Source organism: Callithrix jacchus, chromosome 2, assembly GCF_049354715.1.
Source record: "Callithrix jacchus isolate 240 chromosome 2, calJac240_pri, whole genome shotgun sequence".
Taxonomy (NCBI): Eukaryota; Metazoa; Chordata; class Mammalia; order Primates; family Cebidae; genus Callithrix; species Callithrix jacchus.
In genome coordinates, this window is record NC_133503.1 from 110,466,509 (window position 1) to 110,477,942 (window position 11,434).

Consider the following 11,434-nt stretch of genomic DNA (forward strand, 5'->3'; position numbering starts at 1 on the left):
GATCATTTCTGACTTCAAGAATTTTTTTTGGTTGAAAATATGCAGGAGAACAATCATAGGTTTCCAAAATCTTTTGTGTTATTCTTAGAGGTATATTTTGCTTATATGTTTCTCTCAAATCTAGGTGTATGATAAACCTGACAAAAACAAGCAATGGAAAAAGGACTCCCTGTTTAATAAATGGTGTTGGGAAAACTGGCTAGCCATGTGCAGAAAGCAGAAACTGGACCCCTTCCTGACACCTTACACTAAAATTAACTCCAGATAAATTAAAGACTTAAACATAAGACCTGGCACCATAAAAACCCTAGATGAAAATCTAGGCAAAACCATTCAGGACATAGGAGTAGGCAAAAACTTCATGACCAAAACACCAAAAGCATTGGCAAAAAAAGCCAAAATAGACAAATGGGACCTAATCAAACTCCACAGCTTCTGCATGGCAAAAGAAACAGTCACTAGAGTGAATCGGCAACCAACAGAATGGGAAAAAATTTTTGCAGTTTACCCATCTGACAAAGGGCTGATATCCAGAATTTACAAAGAACTCAAACAGATTTACAGGAAAAAAACAAGCCCATTCAAAAATGGGCAAAGGATATGAACAGACACTTTACAAAAAAAGACAAACATGAGGCCAAAAAACATATGAAAAAATGCTCATCATCACTGGTCATTAGAGAGATGCAAATCAAATCCACATTGAGATACCATCTCATGCTAGTTATTAGAATGGTGATCATTAAAAAATCTGGAGACAACAGATGCTAAAGAGGATGTGGAGAAATAGGAACACTTTTACACTGTTCGTGGGAGCGTAAATTAGTTCCACCATTGTGGAAGACAGTGTGGCCATTCCTCAAGGCCTTAGAAATAGAAATTCCATTTGACCCAGCAATCCCTTTACTGGGTATATATGCAAAGGACTATAAATCGTTCTACTATAAGGACACATGCACACGAATGTTCATTGCAGCACTGTTTACAATAGCAAAGACCTGGAACCTACCCAAATGCCCATCGATGATAGACTGGACTGGGAAAATGTGGCACATATACACCATGGAATATTATGCAGCAATCAAAAATGATGAGTTTGTGTCCTTTGTGAGGACACAATGGGGAACACCATTCTCAGCAAACTGACACAAGAACAGAAAATGAAATACCGCATATTCTCACTCACAGGCGGGTGATGAAAAATGAGAACACATGAACACAGGGAAGGGAGTACTACACACTGGGGTCTATTGGGGAGAATAGGGGAGGGCCAGTGAGAGGGGGAGGTGGGGAGGGATAGCCTGGGGAGAAATGCCAAATGTGTGTGAAGGGGAGGAAGGCAGCAAAACACACTGCCATGTGTGTACCTATGCAACTCTCTTGCATGTTCTGCACATGTACCCTAAAACCTAAAATGCAATAATTAAAAAAAAGAAACATATATACCTAAATATGACACCCTTTCTTTGGCATTTACAGTCTCCAAGACTTCAAATTCCACTTTTTGCTCTAGAAATTTATCAAATTCAACTTCCTACCATTTATTTCTTAATGATTAGATTAAGCTGAGAATAGTAACTCATTTTATGACTTCTAGACTCTTTATTTTTTTCTTGGAGGGACACATAATTTTAACAATAGTACATCATGACTTCTACTTGAGATCTACCGTTTTTTTTTCTTTGGGCTTTGGGGTACATGTGCACATCCTGCATTCTACAGGATTGTTGCATAGGTACATAGATGCCATGGTGGTTTGCTGTCTCCATTCCCCCCTCCCAACGTCTCCTACATCAGGCATTTCTCCTGGTGTTATACCTCCACATCCTCCCCACCACTCTCCTGCTGTCCCTCCCCTGCCATCACCTCACCTCCCCTGCCCCCACCAACCTAACCAAGTGAGTATTGTTTCCTTAAATGTGTTCTCATTTTTAATCACCCTTCTATGAGTGAAAACATGTGGTGTTTGGTTGGATTTTTGTACTGTGTCAGTTTCCTGAGAATGATGGCTTCTAGATTCATCCATGTCTCTACAAAGGACATGAACTCATAATTTTTATGGCTGCATAGTATCCATGTTGTATATGTGCAACATTTATTTGTCCAGTCTATCGGTGATGGGCATTTGGGTTGATTCCAGGTCTTTGCTATCATAAACAGTGCTGCAACGAACATACATGTGCATGTGTCTTTATAATGGAACTACTTATAATCCTTTGGGTATATATCCAGCAGTGGGATTGCTGTGTCAAATGGAATTTCTATTTCTAGATCCTTGAAAATCACCACACTGTCTTCCATAATGGTTGAACTAATTTACACTCCCACCAACAGTGTAAAACTATTCCTTTTTCTCCACATCCTCTCCAGCATCTGTTGTCTCCAGATCATTTAATGATTTCCATTATAACTGGCATGATATTGTATCTCAATGTGGTTTTGATTTGCATTTCTCTAATGACCAATGATGATGAGCATTTTTTTATATGTTTTTTGGCCTCATAAATGTCTTTTTTTTAAATTGTCTGTTCATATCCTTTGACCAGTTTTGAGTGTTTTTTTTTTTTTCTTCTTCTTGTAAATCTGTTTCTGTTCTTTAAAGATTCTGGATATTATCCCTTTGTCTCACGGGTAGATTGCAAACAGTTTTTCCCATTCTGTTGGTTGATGGTTCATTCTAATGATTGCTTCTTTTGCTGTGAAGAAGCTCTTAAATTTAAGTAGACCAATTTATCTATTTTTGCTTTCATTTCCATTGCTTTTGGTATTTCAGTAATGAAGTCCTTGCCTATGTCTTTGTCCTGAATGGTGTTGCATGGGTTTTCTTCAACGGTTTTTATGGTGTTAGTTCTTATGTTTAAATCTTTAATCCATCTAGAGTTAATTTTTTTATAAAGTGTAAGGAAGAGATCCAGTTCTAGCTTCCTGCATATGGCTAGCCAGTTTTCCCAACAGCATTTATTAAACAGGGAATTCTTTCCCCGTTGCTTGTTTTTATCAGGTTTGTTAAAGATCAACGGTTGTAGATGTGTGGCATTGTTTCTGAAGCCTCTGTTCTGTTCCATTGGTCTATGTCTCTGTTTTGGTACCAGTACCATGCTGTTTTGATTACTGTAGACTTGTATAGTTTAAAGTCAGGTAGTGTGAAGCCTCCAGTGTTCTTTTTGCTTAGGATTGTTTTGGCTATGTAGGCTCTCTTTTGTTCCATATGAAGATTAAAGTGATTTTTTTTTTAATTTTTATTGGATTTTAGGTTTTGGGGTACATGAGCAGAGCATGCAAGACAGTTGCGTAGGTACACACATGGCAGTGTGCTTTGCTTTTTTTCTCCCCTTCACCCACATTTGGCATTTCTCCCCAGGCTATCCCTCCCGACTGCCACCTCCCACTGGCCCTCCCCTTTTCCCCCGAATAGACCCCAGTGTTTAGTACTCCCCTTTCTGTGTCCATGTGTTCTCATTTTTCATCACCCACCTATGAGTGAGAATATGCGGTGTTTCATTTTCTGTTCTTGTGTCAGTTTGCTGAGGATGATGTTCTCCAGATTCATCCATGTCCCTACAAACGACACAAACTCATCATTTCTGATTGCTGCATAATATTCCATGGTGTATATGTGCCACATTTTTCAAATCCACTCTATTATCAGTGGGCATTTGGGTTGATTCCAGGTCTTTGCTATTGTAAACAGTGCTGCGATGAACATTCGTGTACATGTGTCCTTATAGTAGAACGATTTACAGACTTTTGGATATAAACCCAGCAATGGGATTGCTGGGTCAAATGGAATTTCTATTTCTAAGGCCTTGAGAAATCGCCACACTGTCTTCCACAATGGTGGAACTAATTTACACTCCCACCAACAGTGTAAAAGTGTTCCTTTTTCTCCACATCCTCTCCAGCATCTGTTGTCTCCAGATTTTTTAATGATCGCCATTCTAACTGGCATGAGATGGTATCTCAATGTGGTTTTGATTTGCATCTCTATGATGACCAGTGACAATGAGCATTATTTCATATGATTGTTGGCCTCATATATGTCTTCTTTCGTAAAGTATCTGTTCATATCCTTTGCCCACTTTTGAATGGGCTTGTTTGTTTTTTTCCTGTAAATCTGTTTGAGATCTTTGTAAATTCTGGATATCAGCCCTTTGTCAGATGGGTGGACTGCGAAAATTTTTTCCCATTCTGTTGGTTGCTGATCCACTCTAGTGACTGTTTCTTTTGCCGTGCAGAAGCTGTGGAGTTTCATTAGGTCCCATTTGTCTATTTTGGCTTTTGTTGCCAATGCTTTTGGTGTTTTGTTCATGAAGTCCTTGCCTACTCCTATGTCCCGGACAGTTTTGCCTAGATTTCCTTCTACGGTTTTTAAGGTGCCAGGTCTTATGTTTAAGTCTTTAATCCATCTGGAGTTAATTTTAGTGTAAGGTGTCAGGAAGGGGTCCAGTTTCTGCTTTCTGCACATGGCTAGCCAGTTTTCCCAACACCATTTGTTAAACATGGAATCTTTTCCCCATTGCTTGTTTTTGTCAGGTTTATCAAAGATTGTATAGTTGTATATACGTTGTGTTGCCTCCGGTGCCTCTGTTTTGTTCCATTGGTTTATATCTCTGTTTTGGTACCAGTACCATGCTGTTTTGATTACTGTAGCCTTGTAGTATAGTTTGAAATCCGGTAGTGTGATGCCCCCCGCTGTGTTCTTTTTGCTTGGAATTGACTTGGTTATGCGGGCTCTCTTTTGGTTCCATATGAAGTTCATGGTGGTTTTTTCCAGTTCTGTGAAGAAAGTCGATGGTAGCTTGATGGGGATAGCGTTGATTCTGTAAATTACTTTGGGGAGTATAGCCATTTTCACGATATTAATTCTTCCTAACCATGAACATGGAATGTTTCTCCATCTGTTTGTGTCCTCTCTGATTTCGTTGAGCAGTGGTTTGTAGTTCTCCTTGAAGAGGTCTCTTACGTTCCTTGTGAGTTGTATTCCAAGGTATTTTATTCTTTTTGTAGCAATTGTGAATGGCAGGTCGCTCTTGATTTGGCTCTCATTCAGTCTGTTATTGGTTTAGACGAATGCTTGTGATTTTTGCACATTGATTTTATATCCTGAGACTTTGCTGAAGTTGCTTATCAGTTTCAGGAGTTTTTGGGCAGAGGCAATGGGGTCTTCTAGGTATACTATCATGTCGTCTGCAAATAGAGACAATTTTGCTTCCACCTTTCCTATTTGAATACACTTTATTTCTTTTTCTTGCCTGATTGCTCTGGCTAGAACTTCCAGTACTATATTGAATAGGAGTGGTGAGAGAGGGCATCCTTGAGTAGTGCCAGATTTCAAAGGGAATGCTTCCAGTTTTTGCCCATTCAGTATGATATTGGCTGTTGGTTTGTCATAAATAGCTTTTATTACTTTGAGATACGTTCCATCGATACCGAGTTTATTGAGGGTTTTTAGCATAAAGGGCTGTTGAATTTTGTCAAATGCCTTCTCTGCGTCAATTGAGATAATCATGTGGTTTTTGTGTTTGGTTCTGTTTATGTGGTGAATTACGTTGATAGACTTGCGTATGTTGAACCAGCCTTGCATCCCTGGGATGAATCCTACTTGATCATGATGAATAAGTTTTTTGATTCGCTGTTGCAATCGGCTTGCCAATACTTTATTGAAGATTTTTGCATCTATGTTCATCATGGATATTGGCCTGAAGTTTTCTTTTCTCGTTGGGTCTCTGCCGGGTTTTGGTATCAGAATGATGTTGGTCTCATAAAATGATTTGGGAAGGATTCCCTCTTTTTGAATTGTTTGAAATAGTTTTAGAAGGAATGGTACCAGCTCCTCCTTGTGTGTCTGGTAGAATTCGGCTGTGAACTCATCTGGACCTGGGCTTTTTTTGTGTGGTAGGCTCTTAATTGCTGTCTCGACTTCTGACCTTGTTATTGGTCTATTCATAGTTTCAGCTTCCTCCTGGTTTAGGCTTGGGAGGACACAGGAGTCCAGGAATTTATCCATTTCTTCCAGGTTTACTAGTTTATGCGCATAGAGTTGTTTGTAATATTCTCTGATGATGGTTTGAATTTCTGTGGAATCTGTGGTGATTTCCCCTTTATCATTTTTTAATTGCATCTATTTGGTTGTTCTCTCTTTTCTTTTTAATCTATCTGGCTAGTGGTCTGTCTATTTTGTTGATCTTTTCAAAAAACCAGCTCTTGGATTTATTGATTTTTTGGAGGGTTTTTCGTGTCTCAGTCTCCTTCAGCTCAGCTCTGATCTTAGCTATTTCTTGTCTTCTGCTCGGTTTTGAGTTTTTTTGATCTTGCTCCTCTAGCTCTTTCAATTTTGACGATAGGGTGTCAATTTTGGATCTCTCCATTGTCCTCATATGGGCACTTATTGCTATATACTTTCCTCTAGAGACTGCTTTAAATGTGTCCCAGAGGTTCTGGTACGTTGTGTCTTCGTTCTCATTGGTTTCGAAGAACTTCTTTACTTCTGCCTTCATTTCGTGGTGTACTCAGTCAACATTCAAGAGCCAGTTGTTCAGTTTCCATGAAGCTGTGTGGTTCTGTGTTGGTTTCTGAATTCTGAGTTCTAACTTGATTTCACTATGGTCTGAGAGACTGTTTGTTATGATTTCAGTTGTTTTGCATTTGTTGAGCAGTGCTTTACTTCCAATTATGTGGTCAATTTTATGAGTAGGTGTGATGTGGTGCTGAGAAGAATGTGTATTCTGTGGATTTGGGGTGGAGAGTTTTGTACATGTCCACCAGGTTTGCTTGCTCCAGGTCTGAGTTCAAGCCCTGGATATCCTTGTTGATTTTCTGTCTGGTTGATCTGTCTAGTATTGACAGTGGAGTGTTAAAGTCTCCCACTATTATTGTGTGGGAGTCTAAGTCCTTTTGTAAGTCATTAAGAACTTGCCTTATGTATCTGGGTGCTCCTGCATTGTGTCCATATATGTTTGGGATCGTTAGCTCTTCTTGTTGTATGGATCCTTTTACCATTATGTAATGGCCTTCTTTGTCTGTTTTGATCTTTGTTTCTTTAAAGTCTTTTTTATCAGAGATGAGAATTGCAACTCCTGCTTTTTTTTGCTTTCCATTAGCTTGGTAAATCTTCCTCCATCCCTTTATTTTGAGCCTTTGTGTATCCTTGCATGTGAGATGGGTTTCCTGGATACAGCACACTGATGGGTTTTGAATTTTTATCCAATTTGACAGTCTGTGTCTTTTGATTGGTGCATTTAGTCCATTTACATTTAGGGTTAATATTGTTATGTGTGAATTTGATACTGCCATTTTGATGCTAAGTGGCTGTTTCGCCTGTTAGTTGTTGTAGATTCTTCATTATGTTGATGCTCTTTAGCATTCAGTGTGATTTTGGAATGGCTGGTACTGGTTGATCCTTTCTATGTGTAGTGCCTCTTTTAGGAGCTCTTCTAAAGCAGGCCTGGTGGTGACAAAATCTCTGAGTACTTGCTTGTTCACAAAGGATTTTATTTTTCCTTCACTTCTGAAGCTCAGTTTGGCTGGATATGAAATTCTGGGTTGAAAGTTCTTTTCTTTAAGAATGTTGAATATTGGCCCCCACTCTCTTCTGGCTTGTAGTGTTTCTGCCGAGAGATCTGCTGTGAGTCTGTTGGGCTTCCCTTTGTGGGTGACCTGACCTTTCTCTCTGGCTGCCCTTAGTATTCTCTCCTTTATTTCAACCCTGTTGAATCTGACGATTATGTGCCTTGGGGTTGCTCTTCTTGCGGAATATCTTTGTGGTGTTCTCTGTATTTCCTGCAATTGAGTGTTCGCCTGTCTTGCTAGGTGGGGGAAATTTTCCTGGATGATGTCCTGAAGAGTATTTTCTAGCTTGGATTTATTCTCTTCGTCCCCTTCTGGTACACCTATCAAATGTAGGTTAGGTCTTTTCACATAGTCCCACATTTCTTGGAGACTTTGTTGATTCCTTTTTTCTTTTTTCTCTGATCTTGGTTTCTCATTTTATTTCATTGAGTTGGTCTTCGACTTCAGATATTCTTTCTTCTGCTTGGTCAATTTGGCTATTGAAACTTGTGTTTGCTTCGCGAAGTTCTCGTATTGTGTTTTTCAGCTCCTTTTATTCATTCATATTCCTCTCTAAGTTATCCATTCTTGTTATCATTTCCTCGAATCTTTTTTCAAATCTTTTTTCAAGGTTCTTAGTTTCTTTGCATTGATTTAATACATGATCTTTTAGCTCACAAAAGTTTCTCATTATCCATCTTCTGAAGTCTAATTCCGTCATTTCGTCACAGTCATTCTCCGTCCAGCTTTGTTCCCTTGCTGGTGAGGAGTTTTGGTCCTTTCTGGGAGGCGAGGTGTTCTGATTTCGGGTGTTTTCCTCCTTTTTGCGCTGGTTTCTTCCCATCTTTGCGGATTTGTCCGCTGGTCGTCTGCGTTGTTGCTGACTTTTCGATTGGGTCTCTGAGTGGACACCCTGAATGTTGATGATGAAGTATTTCTGTTGCTTGGTTTTCCTTCTACCAGTCTAGCCCCTTCGCTGTACGACTGCTGAGGTCCGCTCCAGACCCTGCTTGTCTGGGGTGCACCTCTAGCAGCTGTGGCACAGCGAGGGATGCTACCAGTTTCTTTTTCTGCTATCTTTGTCCCAGGATGATGCCTGCCTAATGTCTGTCTTTTGGATATAGAGGGGTCAGGGAGCTGCTTGAGGAGACAGTTTGTACTTTATAGGGGCTTAGTTGCTGAGCTGTGAGCTCTGTTGTTCATTCAGGGCTGTTAGGCTGCTATGTTTGATTCTGCAGCAACAGAGCTCATTAAAAAACCCTTTTTTTTCTCAAATGCTCTGTGTTGAAGGGTTTGGGCTTTATTATTTTGGGCAGGTCCGTTGAGGTCCTGCCCAGCTAGAACGCAGACTAGCCACTGTTTGGCTGCTGAGGCTCCGCCCTGCTGTTGTGTGATTCACCCTGTTCCTGCAGGCTCTGCTGTGGTCTCCGCCACACCCTGCGGCGGAGTCTCTCTGTTGTAGCGGGTTGCCTTGGCAATGGCAGGCTGCATCAGCAATGGGCGTGTATCTTAGTAGGGAAGCATTGCCTCAGCAACGGCAGGCTGTGTCAGCAGTGGGCGCGTATCTCAGTAGGGATGGGTTGCCTTGGCAATTGCAGGGTGCATCAGCAGTGGGCGTGTATCTCAGTAGGGACAGGTTGCCTCGGCACCGGCTGGCTGAGTCAGCAATGGGCGTGTATCTCAGTTGGGGCGGGTTGCCTCGGTAATGGTGGACGCCCCACCCCCTCAGAGCGTCTAGGGCCATCTGCCCGGGGCTTTTTTGAAATTGTGGTTTTGTTCGTCCCGCTGGGCCAACCCTAACACTCTGTCCCTCTGATCCCCTGGCTGGCCCACTGTCCAAGTCTAGCTCAGTCTCAAGTACAGCCCTCTCACGTCTCCTGTTGCTGGTTCAACAGGGCACCCGGACAAGCGCGCCCTGTGGGGAGTGCTGGGTAAGGCCGGCCACCGCCACCCCGGCTGCCGGCTTTGCCAGGCGGAGGTTCTGCCTGGCGTCTCGCGTCTCCTCTTCACTTGGGAATTTCCCCGTTCCGTGGGCAACAAAGATCAGTCTGGAAATGCAGCTCAGACTCACCTTTCTGCGGACACAATGCGAGCTCCAATCCTGGGTTGTTCTCTCAGCGCCGTCTTGAGTCCTCCCCCTAAAGTGATTTTTTACAGTTCTGTGAAGATGGCAATGATAGCATGATGGGGATAACATTGAATTTACAAATTACTTTGGACAGTATGACCATTTTTACAATATTGATTCTTCCTAACCATGAGTATGGAGTGTTTTTCCATCTGTTTGTGTCCTCTCTTATTTGCTTGATTAGTGGTTTGTACTTCTCCTTGAAGAGATCTTTTACATCCTTTGTTAGTTGTATTCCTAGGTATTTTATTCTCTTTGTAGCAATTGTAAATGGGAGTTCACTCATGATTTGACACTCTGTTTGTTTGTGTATAGATATGCTTGTGATTTCTACACATTGAATTTGTATCCTGAGACTTTGCCAAAGTTGCTTCTCAGTTTAAGGAGGTCTTGCACTGAGATGATGGGGTCTTCTAAATATACGATCATGTCATCTGCAAATTGGGATAATTTGACTTCTCTTCTTAATTTAATGCCTTTTATTTCTTTTTCTTGCCTTTATTAGAAAAGAAATAAATCTTTGGCTAGAACTTTCAATACTATATTGAATGAGAGTAGTGAGAGAAGGCATTTTTGTCTAGTGGCGCATTTTAAAGGGAATGCTTCTAGTTTTTGCCCATTCAGTATAATATTGGCTGTGGGTTTTTCAAAAATAGCTTTTATTATTTGGAGATGCATTCCATTGATACCTAGTTTATTGAGAATTTTTAGCATAAAGGGCTGCTGAATTTTGTCAAATGCTGTCTCTGCATCCATTGAGATAATCATGTGTTTTTTGTCTTTGGTTATGTTTATGTAATGGATTAAGCTTATATATTGTATATGTGGAACCCAGCCTTGCATCCCAGGGATGAAGCAGACTTGATTGTGGTGGATAAGCTTTTTGATGTGCTGTTGGATTCAGTTTCCCAGTATTTCATTGAAGATTTTTGCATTAATGTTCATCATGGATATTAGCCTGTTGTTTCGTTTATAGTTGTTACCCTACCAAGTTTTGCTTTCAGGATGATCTTGACCTCATAAAATGATTTTGGAAGGATTCCCTCTTTTTGTATTGTCTGAAATAGTTTCAACAGGAATGGTACCAGCTCCTCTTTGTATTTCTGGTAGAAGTTAGCTGTGAAATTATATGGACATGGACTTTTTTTTGGTTGGTAGGGTTTTAATTGCTGCCTCGACTTCAGACCTTATTATTTGTCTATTCAGCTTTTTGACTTCTTTCTGGCTTAGTCTTGGGCATTGGGAAGTGTCCAGGAATTTATTCTTTTTTTTTTTTTTCCAGATTTACTGGTTTATGTGCATAGAGCTGTTTGTAGCAATCTCTGATGGTAGTTTGTATTTCCAAGGAATTGGTGATGATCTCCCTTTATCTTTTTTCTTGCACCTATTTGATTCTTCTCTCTTTTCTTTTTTATTAGTCTGCTATCAGTGTGTCTATTGTGTTGATCTTTTAAAACATCTAGCTCCTGGATTTTTTTTTTGAAGGGTTTCTTGTGTCTCTATCTCCTTGACTTCTGCTCTGATCTTAGGTATTTCTTGTCTTCTGCTTCCTTTTGAGGTTTGTGGATCCTGCTCCTCTAGCTCTTTCAATTTTGATGATAGAGTGTCGATTTTACATCTTTCCTTGTTTCTCACGTGGGCATTTATTGCTATAAATTTGCCTCTAGACACTGCTGTAAATGTGTCCCAGAGATTCTGATACATTGTGTCTTTGTTCTCATTTGTATCAAAAAAAATTTTTATTTCTGCCTTCATTTC